General features: G+C 39.2%; 1 non-coding gene across 1 annotated transcript; it reads left to right on the top strand.

Annotated features, from left to right (window-relative positions):
• The first annotated feature begins 1865 nt into the window (after window positions 1–1865).
• On the top strand, window positions 1866–1972 carry LOC112439346 (U6 spliceosomal RNA). Its single transcript, XR_003027645.1, has one exon. It is a non-coding gene; the product is annotated as a U6 spliceosomal RNA (small nuclear RNA).
• The last annotated feature ends 21313 nt before the right edge of the window (window positions 1973–23285 follow it).

Below are 23285 nucleotides of genomic sequence, written 5' to 3'. Positions count from 1 at the left end.
CTGTGAGGGAACGATCCAAGTGCTAGATATTTTTTAACCTATCAAAATGGCTAAAATTAAAAAGACTACCAATACCAAGTATTGGCAAGAATCTAGGGAAACAAGAACTCTCTTACATTGCTGGTGGGAATGTAAAATGGTATGGCCATGTTGGAAACAGGTTGGCAGTTTCTTAAAAAATTAAACTTACACTTCCCATATGACTCAGCAAATCCATTCCTAGATATCTATCCAAGGGAAATAAAAATATATATCCACACAAAGATTTGTATGCAAATACTCATAGCATCATTATTCATAATAGCCAAAGTCTGGAAACAACCCAATGTCCATCAACTGCTAAATGGATAAACAAAATATTGTGTTTCCATACAATAGAACACTACTCAGTAATAAAAAGAATGAATTACTGATACATGTAACAACATGAATTAATCTCAAAAACATCATGCTAAGTGAAAGGAGACAGATATAAAATAACATATGCATACAGTTCCATTCATATAAAATCTCTAACAAAAGCAAAATTATGCAGCAATAGAAAACAGATTGAAGGGCTGGGGTGTGAGCAGGAATGAACTACAAAAGGGAATGAGAGAACTTTTGGGGGATGTTGAAAGTATTCCAAATTTTAATTGTGGTGATGGTTACATAACTGTATAAATTTGCTAAAACTCACATAACTGTACACTTTAAATGGATGAATGTCAAGGTATATAAATTATACTTCAATAAAGCTATAAAACAGAAGTGTTGAATATTTTTTAAGTTCTGTTATATTTTTCTTTAAAAATGTATATGTTTATTTTAGAATGTGTGAAAGGTAGAAAAATGAAAAATAAAAACCCTAATCTCACCTGCCAGAGATAACTACCACCAAGGTTCTTTAATGAGTTAATATTGAAAACACTATTATACCCTAATAGTTTTCACCTAATGTTACATCCTGAGCATTTTGCCATTTTAAATTATTCAAACCTATGATATTTAGTGGCTATATAATATTACATTATGTGTGCTATGGTAGTAGATTTACCAATTCTCCTTTAGTAGACATTTAGATATTTACAATTTTTATTCCTATGAAGCTAAATTCTGAAAGTGTAAATAAGGTCCAAAGTTTATGGATGATTTTTGAGGTGCTTCATAAATACATATTTCTAAATTGCTTTTCAGAAATATTTCATAATCAGTGTAAGAGAGTGATCATTGCACTGTTACTTGGCAGCACTATTGTTTTCTTTCTTTATATATTTAAATATTTTTAATTACTTGTATTTCTGGTGAGATTAATTCTTTCTAAGGTACTACCGTGGTCACTGGGGCTGTTTACACATATTCCAGTTCATCTCCCTTTGGAAATACAACAGGTTTGGACTCTTCTCTCCTTTTGAAATTATGCTTGACCATGGGACTTGCTTTGGCCAATGAAATATGAATAAAGTGACATGTCACTTCTGGCCCAAAACTTTAGGAGCCAGTGCACAATTTTCCACATTTCCCTATTTTGTGCGTGTGTGATGATGAGAGTGTGAATTGAGATGGAGCTTCTGTCAGCCTGGGGCCCTAAGAGACCTGGATGACCTTGGCTCCCCAGTCAACCCACACTGGGAGGTAGCATGAGTAAGAAATCAATCTTATTGCATCACTGAAATTCAGGGCTGGTTGTCACTGAAGCATAATTGAGATTATCCTGACTGATATGATTCCATGTATTTTTGTATAACAATATGGCGAAAAATTGATCAATGTCCTTTCACTTTAGGAAAATGCATAAATTGATATGAGGGCTGTGTGATTCTGAGACAAAGGGAAAACATATGTCTTCATAGTCAATGATTTTTCAATTTAAATATAATATTGCAGTGCTTGCTTCAGCACCACATATACTAAAATTGGAATGACACAGAGAAGATTAGCATGGTCCCTGTGCAAGGATGACATGCAAATTCTTGAAGCATTCCATATCTTTTTAAAAAAGAAAATAATATTGTAATGTATTTCTACAAGTAAAGTGAAGAAAGGAAATTATATGATTCATAGGAATAAAGTAAACCATGAGTTTTGTGAAAATGGCACCAAAAATTCAGAAAGAAAGGGAAAAGTCAACTGAGACTCTAAGTTGATTCGTTCCTGTTTTGTTTTGTGTCCTTCTACTGGTGTTACCCAGACAACACTGCATGCAATGTGGCTGAACAGGTGCAACCTTGCACTGCTGCGATAAGAAAAGGTATTTAGAAGTGTTACACAAGACATGTTATGACAATCCAGCTTCTGCCAGTGAATGGAGCATTTTGTGTTTGGATCCCAAAGAAGAAGTTACTCTTCTTGTCAAAGGAAAGAAGCTAAATTATCCTTCCCAAGGCCACACATAGGCAGAAACATATACAGGATGCAGAAGGTCAGGTAGAACCACAATGGCAGGGAAACAGAGGCTTAATAAGGAGATAACATTCTGCCAATCATATTTGTGGACAGACCAGAAATATTCTAGCATAGGGATTAAGGACCCCAAAGAAGTGACTTCTCAGAACAAGTAGGCTTAAGATTTGGGGCCAGAATCTAAACAGAATCTACAGAACTTGTACAATGCAAGGAGAAAAATACCAAATGGCTAAGCAATCTCACCTTTAAAAATGATAACAGAACTCTCTCCTAAATAGTATTCTTTGTTGGTATACATAAAATGCTATGTGTATATACACATATACATACATATGTATATATACATGTTATGCATATGTATATATGTATACATATGTATATATACATAAATGTTATGCGCGTATACATATGTATACATACATAAATGTTATGCGCATATACATATGTATACATACATAAATGTTATGCGCGTATACATATGTATACATACATAAATGTTATGCGCGTATACGTATGTATACATACATAAATGTTATGCGCGTATACGTATGTATACATACATAAATGTTATGCGCGTATACGTATGTATACATACATAAATGTTATGCGCGTATACGTATGTATACATACATAAATGTTATGCGCGTATACGTATGTATACATACATAAATGTTATGTGCGTATACGTATGTATACATACATAAATGTTATGTGCATATACCCATATACATAAATGTTATGTGCATATACCCATATACATAAATGTTATGTGCATATACCCATATACATAAATGTTATGTGCATATACCCATATACATAAATGTTATGTGCATATACCCATATACATAAATGTTATGTGCATATACACACATACATAAATGTTAAGTGTATATACACATATACATACATATTAGTGGTAGTTAAAGTATAATCATTCTCAAAAATTATTTTGCCTTCTTCAAAAAGTCCCAAGCTTCAGAACTCCTGTGGGTATTGTTATATAGAGATACAAAAGATATCTTGGTAGTTCCTTTATGTGACCACTATCGTCAAGTTTCTGGTGCCCAGAATGGCATAAACACACACATGCACATCATCTCTATGTCCTCACATCTGTCTAAACAATGCACCACTTTGTGCTGTTTTTATGCAGGTAAAGAGCTATGGCTAAAGCATGAGTGATTTGTTCCTTTATTACCAAAATATTTATAGCAGCCTTGATGTGACTTACGTAGAAGAAAATTAAATAGCAAAGAAATTGTGGCCGGGCGCGGTGGCTCACGCCTGTAATCCCAGCACTTTGGGAGGCCGAGGCGGGTGAATCACGAGGTCAGGAGTTTAAGAGCAGCCTGGCCAGCACAGTGAAACCCCGTCTCTACTAAAAATACAAAAAATTAGCTGTCCGTAACGGCAGACACCTATAATCCCAGCTACTCAGGAGGCTGAGGCAGGAGAATCGCTTGAACCCAGGAGGCGGAAGTTGCAATGAGCCTAGATCATGCCACTGCACTCCAGCCTGGCGACAGAGTGAGACTCTGTCTCAAAAAAAAAAAAAGAAAGAAATTGTAGCAGAATTACAGTTAGAAATAAGTAATAGACTTAGGTTAAAAATCTAAAAATCGGCAAATACAAATTTTACATTTGGGAAAATTATTGGAAAAAAATCTGTGTTCAGATTTTAAACTTTGGTTTCAAAGCCATTTTAATGAGAACATTAAAAGGGAATTTTTACTTTTCGAAAACAAGAGCAGTAGATTACTTATTCACCAAATTTTATATAATCATAGAACATCTATTAGGCAGTACAATTGAGTGCAAAGGAAAAAGAACTGAAGCTCTACTTCTGCGGGAGAAAACAATAAAGAAACAAGAAAGCATGTTCATTTTCTTCTCCTATACATATATTAGTAAAATAAGACTAATATCTACAGGTCCTGGGAATTGATTTTGAAGCTATGTCTTAATAATAATAGCTAATATTTATTGCGAATCTACCATGTGGCAGTCAATTTACATGTGTTACCTTACTTCATCTTCACAAAAACCTGATCAAGTCAGCTGTGGCAGACTCAATTAATGGTGATCCACAATTAATAACACCTTCCAGTATTATACCCTCTCCCACATTGACCTTGGGCCTGGCCATCTGATTTGCCTTGTCCTGTGGGACATTAGCAAGCATGATACAAGTAGAGGCTGAATAAGTGCTTGAACATTGGATTTGTCTTCTCAAGATCTATGTTGCCATGTAAAAAGCTCAGGCTAAATTACTAAATCATGAGAGGTCAACTGGAGAGAGGCTCTGGAGAGTGAGAAGCCATCTTGGACACTCCAACCCCAGCCAAGCTCTCAGCTGATTATTGTTGAATAAGAGACCCAAGCAAAGCCAGCAGAACCACCCAGCTAAATCCCAACCCACAGAATAATTTTAATGTAATAAATCATTAGGCCAGGTATGGTGGCTCACGCCTGTAATCCCAACACTTTGGGAGGCCAAAGTGGGCAGATTGCTTGAGGCTAGGAGTTCGAGACCAGCCTGGGCAACATGGTGAACCCCATCTCTTAAAAAAAACCTCAAAAATTAGCTGGGGGTGGTGGTATGCACCTGTAGTCCCAGTTACTCGGGAGACTGAGGTGGGAGGATGGCTTGAGCCTGGGAGGTGGAGGTTGCAGTGAGCCAAGATTGTGCCACTGCACTCCAGCATGGGTGACGAAGTGAGACCCTGTCTTAAAAATAAATAAATAAATGATAAAAGTAATAGGTCATTTTTGTTTTAAGCCACTATACTTTGGTGTGGTTTGTTACATAGCAATAGATAACTGAAATATGACTAATATAATTTACAATTGATGTATATGTTAATTGTGAGCCAGAGAGGTTAAATACATAGTCAAAGTCTTATAAAAAGATTGTAATTCTGGGCTGGGCATGGGGGCTCATGCCTGTAATCCCAGCACTTTGGGAGGCCGCGGCAGGCGGATCACGAGGTCAGGAGTTCGAGACCAGCCTGGCCAACATGGTAAAACCCCATCTCTACTAAAAATGCAAAAAAATTAGCCGGGCGTGGTGGCACACACCTGTAGTCCCAGCTACATGGGCAGCCTGAGGCAGGAGAATCACTTGAATCCGGGAGGCGGAGGTTGCAGTGAGCTGAGATCACACCACTGACTCCGGCCTGGGCAACAGAGTGAGACTCTGTCTCAAAAAAAAAAAAAAAAAAAAAAGATTGTAATTCCAAACGTACCACACAAAATCTCATGTTCTTTCCACTACACTTTCCTAAATTCCAGGCTTATATATCCAAACTGCTTATTTGACACGTCTCCTTGGTTCTCTAATAGGCATTTCAAACATAACAGGCCCCAAACAAAACTCTTGAGCCCTTCTTTCCAAATTTGCTCTTCTCTCTGGGTTCCCCACCTCAGTAAATAGCACCAGCACCCATCTAGTTGCCTAGTTGCTCAGGAAAAAAAAAACAAAAACCTAGGCCGGGCACGGTGGCTCACACCTGTAATCTCAGCACACTTTGGGTGGCCAAGGCGGGCGGATCACTTGAGGCCAGGAGTTTGAGACCAGCCAGGAGTTTGAGACCAGACATGGTGAAACCCTGTCTCTACTAAAAATACAAAAATTAGCTGGGCATGGTGGTGCATGCCTGTAATCCCAGCTACTTGGAAGGCTGAGGCATGAGAATTGCATGAACCTGGAGGCTGAGGTTGCAATGAGCCAAGATCATGCCACTGCACTACAGCCTCAGCAACAGAGTGAGACTCCGACTCAAAAAAACAAACAAAAAAGCCCTGGAATTATCATTGACTTATCTCTTTTACTCACACCCCCTCAACCAATCTATCAGGAAATCCTGTCAACAATAAGCTCAAATACACCTCTGAATCTTACCTCTGCTGTTCGTTCCCTCCTCCTCAACCACCCTAGTTCAAGCCACGATCACGCCCGACTTGAACGACCACAATAGCATATGGGGAAGACAAAAAAGGAAAAAAAAATGGCACTATAGAGAGCATGGAGGGTAAAGGGACAATAGAAAAATATTTTCTGATTCAACAGTTCTTGTTGTCACTGCCATCCCCAGCACCAGCCCAAACAGAGGGACGTTCTACAAAGTACCTTGGTAGTACTCTTCAAATGGTGGCTATCTTCAGAGAAATGAGTCTGGAATCTGGCAGAACGAGGGGAATGTTTTCTCTCTTTACTTCTCTGCCGCAGCTTTACTCATTTCTAGAAAAGCATAGTGAATTGGTGTTTGTGCATCTCATGCCCTATAATCAATTAGAAAATAAGGTTCTACATGTGATTTTGGAGAGATTACAACTGGAGGAGAATAAGATCTTGAGCAAGCTTGATCCCTTCCTCTGTACACCAAAATGCTGCTTTGTATTTTGGTGGTTTACTCCTCAAGAGAGAAGATATGGGAAGGAGAAGGTTAATTGAGTAAGCAAAACCATGACTTCCAATAGAGAATGTTCAAAAAAAAAAAAAAAAAAAAGCACCAGGATGTGTTAGCCCAATAAATAATTCATTGGACTGCCTATTCACAGACTAATAGAAAAATATTACAGAATACCTACATGTCAATCAGTTAGTTAAATAAACTAACTGCAGTTAGTTAAATAAACACTCTATGTAGATGTCACCTGTAAAACCCAGATTTATATATTCATCGTATGTTTTACCCAGGCAGAAACATAATATCTAGTAACTTGACTTCAAAAACGATTAACATCTCATGCCCTTGAAAAGGTTATCTGACATCTTGTAGGCCAGATCCAGGGTTGAATAGACATGTCCCCTGCCACTGAGCTTACAATAGCCAAACATTCAAATGACACTTTAGTTACATTTGCTGCCCTTACAGAGAAACATTGAGAGTTGTGATCCTTCCGGGCCTGCTGGAATTCTCCTGACTTCAGGGGGCACAGCTGCAGCAGTGAATGCAAAGGCAAAATGTGGATTTGCAAATGCCCCAACTCCAGCTCAGTCAGAAACTCCCATTTTTACTCAAATAATTACTCCTAATTATTTGATATACTTAAAAAAAAGATGAAAATGATAAGCCCTGCTATCCCAGGAATTGTGCTTTATATGGCCTTTTTTCTACTTAATCTTCGCAACAACTTTGTGAGGCAGGTATTATTATTATTACTCTACTTTTAGATAAAACATCTAGAATATGATAAAACTGAGAGCAACAAAAAGCATCATGGGTAATATGACAAATTGACACCACATAGCGCCTGATAAGAGGCAAAATAAGGAATCAAATAACTTCTGTGATATTTTTACTAAAAGTGTATGAACTGAACTCAATCACCACCAGACCAACCCGAATTGAGGGACGTTCTAAAAAATACCTTGGCAATACTCCAAATGCATCAAGGGCATGAAAGACAAAGACAGACTGAGAATCTGTTGCAAATCAAGGAAGACAAACAAAACAAGACAAACTAAATGCAACACGTAAATTTGGGCTGGATCTTGGAGCAGAAAAAAAAGTAGATTAGTGAGACTATTGGTGAACTTGAGGACTGTAGGTCAGAAAATAGTATTTTATCAATGTTAACTTTCTCATTTTGATCATTTCACTGTGGCATGAAAAATGTTAACATTTGGGGAAACTATAAGAAGGGTAATCAGAAATTTTTTCTTACTTTCTGTGTAAGTAAAAAATTATTTCAAAATTAAAAGTTGAAAAGTGGAGATGAAAAGAAAGTAAAAGAAATAAACACTAAATGCAGCATCCCAGTAGGGAATCTGGAGAGATAGAGAAGGTGGTACCGTATTTGGGGTGGGAATGAATCTCTTCTGACAGCTGGAAACCATTTGGGGTTTGTCCTTGGAGTGGTTTATCCAGAAGATCAATTTCTGAAGTGTAAAATTCTTGTGATTGACAGGCTGTTGGAGTTGGAAGAGAATGCAGAGGTACTCTGAGGGCTCTCATCTTGCAGAAATGACATCTGAAGCTCAGAAAGGCATGAGGATGATGGGCCCAAGGTCACACAGCTAAAGAGCCAAGATAAGAACCTAGCTTTTCTGGGTCATGGGATATTATTTCTATGCCACCATTCATTTCTGAAAGCGGACACCTCCTGGCTCAAGCCCATAATCCATGGTGTAGGGGCTTTATCCATTAGGCATGTGATTCTACCCACCTGCTAGAGATTTTCTTCTGGAGCCAGATAGTCATTCACTTATTCACTCATTCAACAAATATTTATTGAGTGCCTCCCAATGCCAGGCATTACTTGAATGGTAAATGATACAGCAACTATCAAAAACAAAGTTCTCAAATTCTAGTGGACAGACCGAAGTACTGATCCAGTGTCCACCCTTAGTGACCTGCATGACCTTGGGCACATTCCTTTGCCTCTCTAAGCCTCAGTTTGCTCTTCTGTAACACAGAGAAGATGGAATTACTCAAGGATTATTCTGAACATTAAGTAAGATATTGCATCTAACCTTTTAGCAGAATTGTCTGGTGTGTAAGTACTCAGTAAATATTAAGTATTACGGTTAATGTGTTTTTCTCTCCAACCGGGAGCTCTGTCAGTTACACTAGCTTGAGGAGATATCTGGGTGCACTCAGAAATTCTATACTATATTTCTAAACACGTTGAAAACTCACATTTAAGAAGGTGAGTTTTTCCAACAGAGTAATTTTCCATTTCCCACTCCATTTCTTTGTTATTTTCAAAGGTAGATAAACAATAAAAAGAAAGGCCAACTGAGAAAATTGGTGCTGAGCGAGGAATTCAAATGGGAATTATAATATGTGGAATATCTGATAGGTTTTATCTAGATTTAAATGAGACTGTTCTTGGAGGCTGGTTGCATCTAGCCTCTTCATGGGCATAATTTGAATGACACTTTAGCCACCCCATGATTATTTCTACAACTGGAAGGAATAATAGATTATCTGACATAAAACAAGATAAGCAGAACCTGCTAGTACTGCTTGGAGCAAGCTTCTATTGCCTTCCTTACTGCTATATCCTAAGAATATGACCATTAATTCCTCTCTGCCATGTTGCTTGTTGCCTGTCTCCCTAGGGTCAGGTCTTTCCAGATATCTACTTTCTTCCCTTCCCCTCACCACCCCCAGCACCAGCAAAAGGCCTTAAACATAGAAAGTGTTAAAGAAATGTATGTTGGCTGAGCATGGTGGCTCACACTCGTAATCCCAGCACTTTGGGAGGCCTAGGTGGATGGATCACTTGAGGCCAGGAGTTTGAGACCAGTCTGACAAACATGATGAAACTCTACAAAAAAATACAAAAATTAGCCAGGTATGGTAGCATGCATCTATAGTCCCAGCTACTTGGGAAGCTAAGGCACGAGAATCGCTTGAACCCGGGAGGCAGAGGTTGCAGTGAGCCGAGATCTTACCACCACACTCCAGCCTGGGTGACAGAGTGAGATTCTGTCTCAAAAAAACTAAAATTAAAAAGAAATAAAAAGAAATGTATGTTGGCCCAGTGTGTGGTGACTGATGCTTGTAATCCCAGGAGTTTGGGAGGCTGAGGCATGAGGATCACTTGAGGCTAGGAGGTCCAGACCAGCCTGGGCAACATGACCCTACAAAAAATTACAAATACACTATATATATATATATATATATATATATATACACACACATACATATATATCTCCTAATAAGTCCAATGGTAATCAGAAATACCAATAATGGTATCAGAAATAAAGTCCAATGGTAGTGAGAGACTCTTCAATTCATTCAAAATTCTATCTATCTACTTGCAGATGTTGGGACTGAAGTGAACAGAAAGTACTTTGGTTTTGCATCCTTTCTATGCAACAATTTTCAATGAGAGGTAGAAAAATTTAAGGGTTACATTTCATATGCTCCAGTCACAAACTCTTTAGAGGAATGATGATAATAAATCCAATCAGTAGATTTATCTGGGAGAAGAATTAGTGGGTCACATACAATGTATATATCTTCAAATTCCTTAATAAGCAGAGATGGACAAGTATTTTTTCAGTGTCCCTGGTGATTCTATGTGGCAGCCAGGGTTAAGAATCAATGCTGCAGATATTTACATAGTCAAGTACCCAGCCTAGCAGACTAGGCATTTGCCATTCCCAATTTCAAATTCCCAGAAGAGAGAATTTGTGTGGCTCAGGTTGGGTTAGGTATCTACCTCAATCCCAGTTAAGTTGGCCCAACAGGCAGGATCACATAGTGCAAACAGGTTGACTTGGGGTCTCATTCCTGTGGCTAAGGCAGTTCCTACAGAAAAATGGGGAGAAGAGTGTTATTGTATGTTGGACAGACACCTAAATATGTGGCTTGACAGATATATGGAGTTCTTACTACTTGTTCCAGAACAACTGAAGACAGCTTGCAAAGACACAAACAATGCAGGATGTTAAAAAATCCATCAAATTAAGATACCTATGGAAAATAAAAGAGATTGTAGGAGGAATCAGGTGAAAAACAGGTAAGATTAGTGTTCCAAGTTATGCCCTGAAAGCCAGCACACTCTACTAGAAGTGCATCCCAAATTTGTATGTAAGCTTCCTTGCAGCAAACACGAAAATTGAAAATCAGCTACCCAATTCCCAGTATTCATAAGGTAACATATCAGTCCCCAGGAGAAGGACAGCTTTCCCTGAAGAGAAAAGAGTGAAGGTGAAGGAGCTGAAGAAGGTGACTTTTCAGTCACTGGAGAAGAATTTCTCTTCTTTGGCTTATGAGCCCTAGACTTGATCTTCTTGCAGGAAATAGGGCAATTAATTGTTACGACTTCCCTTGCCCAGACCTGTAGCCCAAGGTCAAGTGCAGAGGGCAGGGTGCAACCTGAGCTTGGTGTGGAGTGCCTGTAACACTGATGAAATAGAGAACAACTTCAGCCAAGACTTCATTTTCTTTTCTGAAGAGAAATCTCCTACTTAAAATTTCCCTTAAGCCTGCTTCTCCTCCACTCCAACCACAACCCCAACCATACCATAAACTTTCTGGTGTCAAAGTTGGGTTGTTTACTTACACAAGACTCTAGCACTTAACTAGATGGAAACCACATTAGGGTTGATTCTCTTTAAAGGAACTCTGAGGGAGTTTGAAGTTCTCTATGTGATTGACATCAGTCAGTTCACAGAGAAAAGATGAGCATTTATGAGATGGGGATGTGAGATGAAAAGGAAACGAGAAAAGGAAATGAGGTTTGACAGCCAGGGCGCTGCCATTTTGAGTTCACTTTCCAGAAACTTACCCTACTGTTTATCCTCCACCTAAATCCATCTTCCAAACAGACTTGAGTTCGATCTCATTTAATTTAATCAGGAAATTTTCTATTTCCCTATATTAAGTAGGGTCAACATATCATAGAAATGAACAAACAAAAACCAACTGTGGCAAAGAATGTCTGTTGTGTTGGCAAACAACATGAAGATGGAGACGATTCAGCCATGGGCCATTTGGAGATCATTTAAACAGCTGCCCATGCCTGGGTTCCACTTCGATGGTGCATCCAGACATAGACTCCTAATCCAGTGCTCTTCTTTCTCCTTCAGCACTCTATTGGGCCCACTAAGCAAGTACTGAGCCATCTCAGGGCACAGAGTAAAAGGCCATGACATTCAAAGGGTCAGGGCCTTGGAATCAAACAGGTCTGGGTTCTAAACCTGCTCTGTTCAATAACTCAGCCTCTCTCAGGCTAAGTTTTAACACCTCTGAAATGGAGTAATAATGCCTCCTGTTGAAGTTAGAGATAATGTAAATATTAGCAACAATGCCAAGTATTAGAAATAATACAGCACATAAATTAGAACCTGGAAGGTAAATAGGAGGAGTTCTATAACTGAAAGTAATTATTCAGTCCACCTGCTCATCAATCTACTTATTATTTTTATTGCCTTTTCCTGTTCTTTGCTAGTTCTGAATATAAGCTACTAAGTCAAGTTGGGCAGAAAGAATGGAGTAGCAATGAGAGATTTCACGGTGGCTCATGCCTGTAATCCCAGCATTTTGGGAGGCTGCGGCGGGTGGATCACCTGAGGTCGAGAATTCGAGACCAGCCTGACCAACATGGAGAAACCTTGTCTCTACTTTTAAAAAAGTACAAAATTATCCAGACTTGGTGGTGCATGCCTGTAATTCCAGCTACTTGGGAGGCTGAGGCAGGAGAATCTCTTGAACCTGGGAGGCGGAGGTTGCTGTGAGCCGAGATCGCGCCATTGCATTCCAGTCACCGGGCAACAAGAGCGAAACTCCGTCTCAAAAAAAAAAAAAAAGAATCAGCTTCCTTCAGAAAGCCACAGTTCCAGAGGAGTATTCCACATCTCTAGGAAAGTGAACATAGGGGTTCATAGTTCAGGATTCTGCAATGGTTTTGGTGGTAGGAGTAATGGGAAGTGGGAAGTAAGCTGACTTTGCCCAGTAAAGAGAGGCTGTCACTGCAGCCTCACTGTGGATGTTTGTCTTGTAGCCTGTGTGTTGGCTCTTAGGTGCCAATTTGTCCATCTGCCTTCATCAGACTGCTGCACAGCTCTGGTCAAATACCTGTCTTCTACAGATAACAGTCCTCTGCTCTCCAGTCTCTGGAAACAAAGGATTCTAAAGCTACTCATCTTTGTATTCCTGAAATGTGCCTGTGTGACCTTCTTAGGATGCTTTTAATCCCTCGCTTATAACATCAATTTCTTTCTGATTATCAAAGTTATATGTATTCATTTAAAAATCTGGAAAATATATAAAAACTCAAGGAAGAAAAGAGCAATTCCTGCTAACTGCCCCACCTGGAGCTATTAGGCCTGCTGACATCTCCCTGGCCTTTTTTGTACCTAACATACATACATTCTTTCCATCCTTCCCCCATCAAATAGAATCCTATGATATATACTGAGGTATGTGCTTTCTTCACACAACAGTATATTATAAACATTCCCCCCTGCAATGAAATAATTTCTTTTTATTCTTGTTTTAGTCTCTTTACATCCTTAGAATCATCATGAGACCATGAAAGCAAGTCGGGAAACCTGGGTCCCAGCTGGCCAAGCGACACTGGGCAACTTATTCAGTCTTCACCTGGATAATCTACAAACTCCATCCCAGTCTCGAAGGTTTATGATTCCAAGCAGGGCACTAATCTTTTTTAAGAAAAACAAATGGACTCTGGATTTAAAAAGACAGACCCTCAGAAGCCCAGGTTTGCTCAAGCTCATATATGTATAATCTATGTAAGAGGAAAAATTGATGACCATCAGTGATCTTCCACAAATGCCAGACGTTATTCAGGAAGGGAAGAAAAAGTGCTTAAAATTCTCCAGTGCTTCTAGTGGCTTGCTGAATTTGAACTCTGATCTCTACCATACTGTGAGTCCTTTACAGTTTATTGGACTGGATTATTTATGGCTATGGAGGGAGCTGATCAAGGACTCTCTTTTTACTTTAGCACTCTGGCTACTCTCACAGAAGTACTATGTGCATTATTTCTGAAAAATGTTTAAAGGAGCTTTAGAATCTTTGTTTTCTGAATTTAAAAAAAATGATAATTCCTGTGATTAACTAAATGTTCTTTTTACAGTGCAGAGTTTTCACCATTAAACCTGCATTTTTTCCTAATTCCATTTCATTTAATCACATCACAAATTTTCACTATTTTTAATCCTTATATTGCAAGGATTATTTCCACCAAAATATGTTCTAATTCATCTGACTAGATTATAGAAGGTTAATCAAAAACAAACCAAACAATTAAAAAGTAGATGAAATAACCAAATAGTATTGCCAGGAGAAAATGGGAAAATAAAAGCATATAAGGCATTCAGATAGATAGATAGATGATAGATAGATGATAGATAGATGATTCCATATACTACATATGTAATCACCACATTTGTTGAAAACAGTTGTTACATGCTACGTTTATTTCACATAAATATTTTGGTGGAGTCCAGTGCATAAGATTTGAAATCTGAAGACCAGCTGGATGTGTTATTCTTATCAAACCACTGAACTTCTCATTTATAGTGTTCTAAATTATGCCTTTTATAAATGTTCCATTTATAAAACGGAACAACAATACTGCCCATGAGAATCAAAAGAGAAAGTAAAAGTAAAAGCGAATCTAAACTGCAAAGTGACATACAAACGTAAAGATAAAAAACATACAGCTTGGTTTCTTTTTTCTTTCTTTCTTTCTTTTTTTTTTAAATGGAGATGGGTGTCTCACTGTGTTGCTCAGGCTGGTCTTGAACTCTTGAACTGAAGTGATCCTCCTGCTTTGGCCTCCCATACTGCTGGGATTACAGGCATGAGCCACCATGCCTGGTCAGCTTTGTTTCTTCCACTCATGATAGGAAAACTGAAAAGTTGCCAATTCCCCAAACTATTTTATTTTCCTTAATGGGGTTTCCCAGGAATGAATCTTTGAAGTTCTCCTTTTGGGTGCCACTTGCTGACTGAGACAACCTCAGAGCCCAGCATCTCCTTGGCAAAAACCCTGTGCCAGTTCTTGGACCTCAGGTAAGCCTAGTGGGCAGAACTGTGAGTTATGCCTGACTGTCTGACCTCGGCTTTACCGGCCACCCTTGCTCAGCTGGGCTACATATTTAACCTCTGGGTGAGTCATTCTCTTAGATTCCACTCTGGGACAATCAGCCTCACCATCTACTTCACTCAATAGGTTAAGGTCAAGAAGAAGGTGGAATGACAACTGGGAGCAGAGGCTTTTTGTAACACTAAAACATTTTTCCTCCTGACTGGAGTGGCAGGGAGGATCAGGGTGGTGCAGCGGTGAGCATGCTGGAGCCAGGCCCAAGATGCTTTGGCTGATACCAACTGTGCCTACTATACCTCAGTTTTATTATCTGGAAAAAGAGAATATTTTCAGCTGTAAGTGAGTTAATTTTAATAATTATCTCTGACATTTATATGGTGGTTTATAATTTACTTACATAATGTTGCTTGGTTTTATTCTCAAAAGAATGCTGAGAGACAGATAGTTTGATAGTTATTAGTCTCCCATGTTACAATGAAGATACAAGGGCTAAGAGAGATTATGCATTAAAGTGCTCAAGTGGTTAAAACACTTCAATAGCTCCCTATTGGCTCAATAATTTAGTCCAAATTTGATCATTTCTTCAGCTTCAGCCCTAGTCGAACTACCTGTAGTTTCTCTAAGGCAGGAATTCTCTAAGTGTGGTCCTTAGACAGGGAGCCTCGGCATCATCTGAGAACTTGTTAGAAACACAACTACTTGGGCCCCATCCAGTCCCACTGAATCAGAAACTATGAGAGTGAGGCCTTGTAATCTGTGCTTTCACAAATCCTTTAGGAGATTCTGATGCCTGCTGAAATTAAGCCTTAGAATGCATGCAAGGACTGTAAGGTGTTCCATTTTCTCTCTCATCTCCAGGCCTTTAACATGGTGCTCCACCTACATAGAAGGAGCTCCAGACCTGTCTCAAGCTCTGAATGCTACACTCATCCCCATACCCTCACAGCTCACTCACCCCAATCTCACCCCAGTGTCCCTTGAGTGGATTTACTCCTAAGTATCCCAAGTCTGAGAAGTTGTCTCTGGTTTTGTTGACCTCCTATGTGCCCCTAGAGGAACTTGTCCATTCCTCTAGAGAGGATCATTTCTCATGGCTCACTTAAATTTTCTGTCTCCCTCAATAGGCCATATGCTTCCCGAGGTCAAGCAATATACCTTATTTATTTCTATATCCCCAGGGTCCAGCAGTGTCTGAAACTTAGCAGGTATCTAATAAAAGTTTGCTGAGTGGAGAAATGAATGATTAAATAAATGAATGAAATTAGTCATTGTGGCCAGGTGTGGTGGCTCACGCCTATAGTCCCAGCACTTTGGGAGGCAGAGGTGCGCAGATGACCTGAGGTTGGGAGTTCGAGAGCAGCCTGACCAACATGGAGAAACCCCGTCTGTACTAAAAATACAAAATTGTCTGGGTGTGGTGGTGCATGCCTGTAATCCCAACTACTCGGGAGGCTGAGGCAGAAGAATCGCTTGAACCTGGGAGGCAGAGGTTGTGGTGAGCCAAGATCGCACCATTGCACTCCAGCCTGGGCAACAAGAGCAAAACTCTGTCTCAAGAAAAAAAAAATAAAAGAAAGAAAGAAATTAGTCATTGGGTGACACAATGAATACTTAAATCTGTATCAGCTGACTCCAGGCCAGACAGGACTGTGTATGAAAAGTGCTCAGCATGATACCTAGGTCATAGTAAGTGGTCTATAACAGTCCATTTTCTTTCCTTTTTCTTCCTCTGAGAACATTTTGCACAAAAAATTTGAGTACTGAATAAAAACAATGTTCTATTTTTGACTGATTGACCATAGGGAGGGTGAGGAATGGTTTCCAGCCATCCATCTAAAAGTCATGGTTTTCAAGAGAATCCTCAATCACAAACAAAATCTCTGACCACCACCAATAATAATTTATCATTTACTAGTTAGAAGATAGATGTCTTCTTTTGTTCTCATAGTTTAGTTTTCATTTCAAACTTCCTTTAGCAAAAGTTTTAAAATATTTTGGACAGGTGAAAGACTAGCAGTGGCACCATGATCATCTATATATCTACCATGAGCTCAGGGTTTCTCAGCCTCAGCGCTATGGCATTTTGGGATGGATAATTCTGTTGTTGGGGGCCTTCCTGTGCAATGTAGGATATTCAGCTGTGTACAGTCTGTTTTCACACTGCTATAAGGAACTACCTGAGACTGGGTAATTTATGAAGAAAAAAGGTTTAATTGACTCACGGTTCTGTGTTAACAGGAGGCATGACTGGGAGGCCTCAGGAAACTTACAATCATGGCGGAAGGCAAGCAGGAAGCCAGCATGTCTTACCATGGCCGAGCAGGAGAGAGAGTGAAGAAGAAAGTGCCACACACTTTCAAACAACCAGATCTCTTGAGAACTCACTCACTATCACGAGAACAGCAAAGGGGACGTCCACCCCCATGATTCAATCACCTCCCGACAGGCTCTTCCCCTGACACGTGGGGATTACAACTTGAGATGAGATTTGGGTTGAGACAGAGCCAAACCATGACAAGCAACACCCCTGGCTTCTCACTAAATGCCAGTAGTGCATGCCCATGCACGCATACACATACCCTCCCCCTGACTTGAGACAGACAGAAATGTCTCCAAATGTTGCCAATGTTCCCCAGGAAGTAAAATTAACCCTCTTCCTTTGTAGAGAACCATTAACTCTGATCAATAATTGTTAGCATTTTGCCATATTTGCTTTGTTATACATTTTCCCATAACCATTTGAAAATAAGTCACAGATAAGCTGGTAGTTCACCTCCACACACTTCACAGGCATCTCTTAAAAACAAGGACATCAACCTACATAACTACAATATTATTATATACATAAGAAGGTTTATAAATCTCCAATATTATCTAATACCTAGTCCATAGCCTTTACATGTGCAAGTGATATTAGCCTAAGTTTGGGAATGCAAGACATATTTTACTATCTAATTCTGGTACTGTATTTGAAAGGCAAATTAATGATTATACAGTCCTTGCTGTTAGGTTGGAACAAGGAATTTGATTTCAAATGGCTTCCCTCAGCTTCAGTGTGCTGGTCAGGAATTCATGATCAAACTACAACATAGGTGCATCAAGACACTTGGTGATTTTAAAAAATAATAAAAATAAAAGTCTTTAAAACAAATGAACTGCTGAGCACACAGGTTGGCTGGCTGCATGCTTTGGTATTTTTAATCCCTAGGTATTTCCATTGTCTCCTTTCATCATTCTCTTTCTGACCTCATTTTATTTCCAGACAGCTTTGATACCTGGTTCATCATTCTGTGATCAGTTCTCATTTGACTCTTCATCTCCTTTGCCCTGCTATCTTTTACTCACAATCCTTGGCAAATTGATAGCCCTTAAAAAATTGAACCATTGCATTCTTCTCACTTTCACCAAGGATCTCAAGATTTGCTGAAGAAAAATCACCCAGATTTATGTCGTTATATATGCCTGGTCCCCATATTTAACTGGGCTTCTACTGCCTAGAAATCTCATAGTGTTTTCCATATCTAATCTCTACAGTGGACATTTCACAGACCTGTGACCTCTGCTGACTCTCATTAGATGACCTCACCTCCTATTCACTGAGTCCACAGAAGTCATCTGATAAGAAAGTCTTCAACTTCCAACCCACAAGCTCACCTGCGTTCTCTTCTAGCTTTTCTTCCTTGTTCCTGACTTTAAAAAGTTGCCCCTGCTTTTGCCTAACACTCTTGCCTTTTGCTCTCTTAGGGAGCCAGTCTCTTTGTCATTTCTCAAGGGTTTGGTTTTCTCGTTGATTATTCTTCCTCTCTTCTGTTTCTCTAATCATTTCCTGACTACTTGTCTATCTAAACATAGTTAAGTCTCAATCTTTCTTGACCTCATGACAACCCTCAACTATGTCCTGATTTCTTCCATTTGCTTAACAACCAAGCCCCTTCAGAACGTTTCTGAAGGAAAGGTTCATGGACTTCATCAGATTATCACCCCTTTACCCCCAAGAAAGACTACAAACCTCTTCTCTACACGCTCTTCCTGGGAAATCTTGTCCACTCTCATGGCTTCAGTTACCCTCTATATGCCACTGGATCCTGATACCTCTTCTGAGTTTTCCTTTTTCTGGATTTCCAACTGCACAGACACCAAACTCGGCAGGTTCCAAGATAAACCTGTTACTTTCCTCCACCCTCAAACAAGTTCCTACTTGATTCGTATCTTAGTAGATGACACAGCCCCTTCTCCATTGCCCAAAGCTAAGACCTCGAGGCATCCTAGATAGTGCTTACCCTTCTTCTCTATATCCAATCAGAACTAAGCATCACAAAAGTTCTACTTTTTAGATGTGTCTCAGATCCACAGGCTTTATCCCTCTGGTGACTACTCCTGTCCAGATGGCCTGGGAGACTATGACAGCCTCATAATCAACCTCTCCGCTTCCAGTCTTGCTCCTCTCCGGTGCCTTTAGCATGAGGCAAACACCTTAATCTTTTTAATGTGTAAACCTAATGATTTCATTGGCTTAAACCCCATTAGTGGTTTGCTGTTGCCCTTAGGATAAGTCCAAACTCTAATGTGCTCAACTTGTCTCTTTATTACTTGCCTGCCTCTCCAGATTCATCCTGAGCCCTTTATCCCAGCACCATCCACTCACAGACATAATGTTCCAAATATAATGGACTTACTTCAAGGCCTCAAATGAGCCACAGAGTCCATCACTTTTCAAACATTGCATATTCTGTTGTCTCCACCTGCAAATTCAAGTAAGCCACCAATTGGAGATTACCTGAGACATATTCCTTGGGCAACAGTTGCGTATTATACACTATGAGAGGCCAAAGCCACCATATAAGTAATAAAATTCCTTATGGTTTATATGGTACTTCATTTGTTGTAGGAGTAATAAATATTCACCATAGAAAATTTAGAAAAAGCAGATATGCATGTAGTTTGCATATATATGTGTATATGTTTATAATGTGCATATATACTATATATACATAAATTTTAAAAATAGGATCACCCTACACAAATTGTTTTTAAAATACAAACACATTTATTTTTGTGCCGAAAATTTCAAGTAAATAATTTAATAGCTCATCTAATTATATGCCCATGAAAATTAGAATAGTCATAAATTACAAGAAATTTCCATGATTTCACATGAGAACTGTTTTTTCTTTTTACCTTATTAAGAACTACCTTCTTCAACCTTCCAGCTACCTTTTGTTTTATAGTGATAAAATATACATAACATAAAATTTACAAGTTTAACCTTTTCTAAACGTACAACTCTGGCTGGGTGTGGTGGTTCATACCTGTAATGCCAGCGCTTTGGGGGGCCAAGGTGGGGGGATTGCTTGGGCCCAGGAGTTTGAGACTAGCCTGGGCAACATGGTGAAACCTTATCTCTACAAAGAATACAAAAATTAGCTGGGCTTGTGCTGATAGTCCCAGTTACTCGGGAGGCTGAGGTGGGAGGATTGCTTGAGCCCAGGAGAAAGAAGCTGCAGTGAGCTGTGCTTGTGCCACTGCACTCCAGGCTGATCAACAGAGCAAGACTCTGTCTCAAAAAAAAAATTTTTTTTTTGTGGAATTAAGTACATTCACAATGTTGTACAACCACCACTACTATTCATTTCCAGAACTTTTTCATCAAACAGAAAGTATCCATTAAATAACTCCTCATGCCCTTCTCTACCCCACTCCTGGTAATCTCTACTTTCACATAAGTGTTTTATAATTTGTTTTTTTCCACTTAATTTCCAACACCTTTAACTATTCTCCAACATAATTCTTAATAGTTGCAAAGATTATAATGATTATGTCATAATTTAACTGGCCCCTCATATTTAAATACTTAAGTCCAGTTCTAATTTTTCAATCTCAAAAACAACACTACACTGAACTTCCTTGCCTTATTGTTTCTGAAGAAGTTTTTATCTCTCAAACCCTGTGAGAATTCAAAATTGATCATGCTATCTCCACATTAAAGATGAGAAGACGGAGCTCAAGTAGATTATGCTTTGTCTAGTGTCTCCATACGAGGAAGGGCAGAACTGGAACTAGAACCCAGGACTTCTAACTTGATACCACTGCTCTTCTATCCTGCCTCAGCCAGTCTCATTATTTCTCAATTTGGCAGAAGATGGCAATTAGGACAGAACAGCGGATTGGGGAATAACAAACGTCTGTGGAGAGATGGCCACACAAAGCTGCCAAGTCTGGGTTAAGTGGCATGATGGCTGACTGAAGACAGAGGAAGGAGACTGGGTGCGGTAGCTCACACCGGTAATTCCAAGGCTTTAGGAGGCCAGGGCAGGAGAATTGCTTGAGGACAAGAGTTCAAGATCGGCCTAGGCAACACAGTGAGACTTTATCTCTACCAAAAACAAACAAACAAAAAAATTAGCTGGGTGTGGTGGTGACCTCCTTTAGTTCTAGGCACTTGGGAGGCTTAGGTGGGAAGATTGCTTGAGTCCAGGAGTTTGAGTTTACAGTGAACTATATCACACCACTGCACCCCAGCCTGAGCAACAGAGCAAGACTCTGTCTATAAAGAAAAAAAAAGAAGATAGAGGCAGGGGACTTGTGAAATGTTCAAGGCCTACAAACCAAACTGGGATATCACAAGTCAAAAAAGAAGAGACTGTAAACAAGCTCTGAAAGCTGCCAACAGCTAGGACCTAGGGATTGGCACAGCTCTATTGCTGGTCCCCAAAACACCCTTCGTGGGAAGAACTTGCTAGTATGGAATTCTCAGCCTCTGGGTTCCCACCATGTGCTGTGTGTCTATTTAAAAATTAATACAGTATAATAATCAGACTTGGGGAACTGTTTTGAACAAGTCGAATGGAACACACACACATAAATATTAAGTAGACTAGTTAAAACTCCAGTCTTCTTTGCTTTTTGGCAAAAATAATATAATCTTGGTGGAGAAAACACTAGTATTAAAAGCAGATTGTCTTTGACCTTAAGACAACATTTATTATTATCTTACAAATACAATTTATTTCATAGGAAAAAATCTTTAAAACATCAGGTCCATAGTGGAAAAATAGCAAAAGGGATTCTTTAAAGTAAATTGTTTGCAAATTTTCAATCAATTAATGCTGCCTTTACTCATTTATCCATTTTTCATTTTCATAATTTTACATAATTTGGGTTTCCCTGAAAGCAGATACTGAGATAAGAACTTTTGAGTTGGTAGCTTATTTTTGAGGTGATCCTAGGAAGCAGAAATGTGGGAGCTGGGAAGTTGAGACAAAGAAAAGAGGAAAGCCAATAAAGTGGTTTTTAAGGAGTGGGTTTCCACTGTGAGCAACTGTGGCTTATGTCTGCTGGGCATTGCTAAGGAACTGAGTTGACCATGCTCCAGAATTGTCCCATCAAGGGATGAGAGGCTACAGTGTTTATCCATCAACTTCTAAACCTTATTGACTGAAGGTTCCTTTTGGGGGTCAGTATTAAAGCTACCCTCCTCTCTTCTTTCTCTTGCACTTTTGGGCTCTAGGATCCAGATGAGCAGCCTTCTATGGCTGTGGAGAAAGCCCTGAGGCCAAAAGCAAACAGGCGCCAGGAGTGTGCCCTCAAGGTGTGCACAGGAAGTGTATGGAATGTGCATTGAAGTTGCTCTAAAGTCAGGTGGGCTGAGGCAGGTGGTTGAGAGACCATCAGTGTCTGTACGTACTTCTTTTGTACTTAAAACCTTCTCCATATAAAAACAAAACAAATAACACATCAAGCACACACACACACACACACACACACACACACAAATCTGCAGCAGGAGCAAAGCCTTTCCTTTGGCTACTACAGAAAAGCAAATTAGTATTTTAAATATTATATTAAGTTTAGAATGTGAATTACAGAGGAGAGAAACATTTATCTAGACAATTCTTCATTTGGCATCCACTAAAATTTAGGGATTGTCCTTTTCACACAAAGAACAATAATATAAAATTAGATGGCACTCTCAACATCATTAGTCATTAGGGAAATGCAAATCAAAACCACAGTGTGATACCACTTCATTTTCACTAGAATGGCTATAATCAAAAAGATGGATGATAACAAGTGTTGGTAAGAATATGGGGAAACTGGAACCCTCATGTATTGCTGGTAGGAATGCAAAACAGTACAGCCACTTTAGTAAAAAGGTTGGCAGTTTCTTAAAAAGTTAAAGTTCCCATATGACCCAGCAATTCCACTCTGAGTAAGAAGATTGTATACATATCTTTATATAAAAACTTTTAACATAAATGTTTATAGCAATGTTATTCATAATAGGCAGAAAGTAAAAACAACTCGAATGTCCATCATCTGATTAATGGATAAACAAAATGTGATAAATCTGTACAATAGAATAT

The sequence above is a fragment of the Pan paniscus genome, chromosome 2 (assembly GCF_029289425.2).
Source record: "Pan paniscus chromosome 2, NHGRI_mPanPan1-v2.0_pri, whole genome shotgun sequence".
In the NCBI taxonomy this organism is placed as follows: Eukaryota; Metazoa; Chordata; class Mammalia; order Primates; family Hominidae; genus Pan; species Pan paniscus.
The sequence above is the reverse complement of the archived record's forward strand: the minus strand, read 5'-3'. Positions and strand labels throughout refer to the sequence as shown.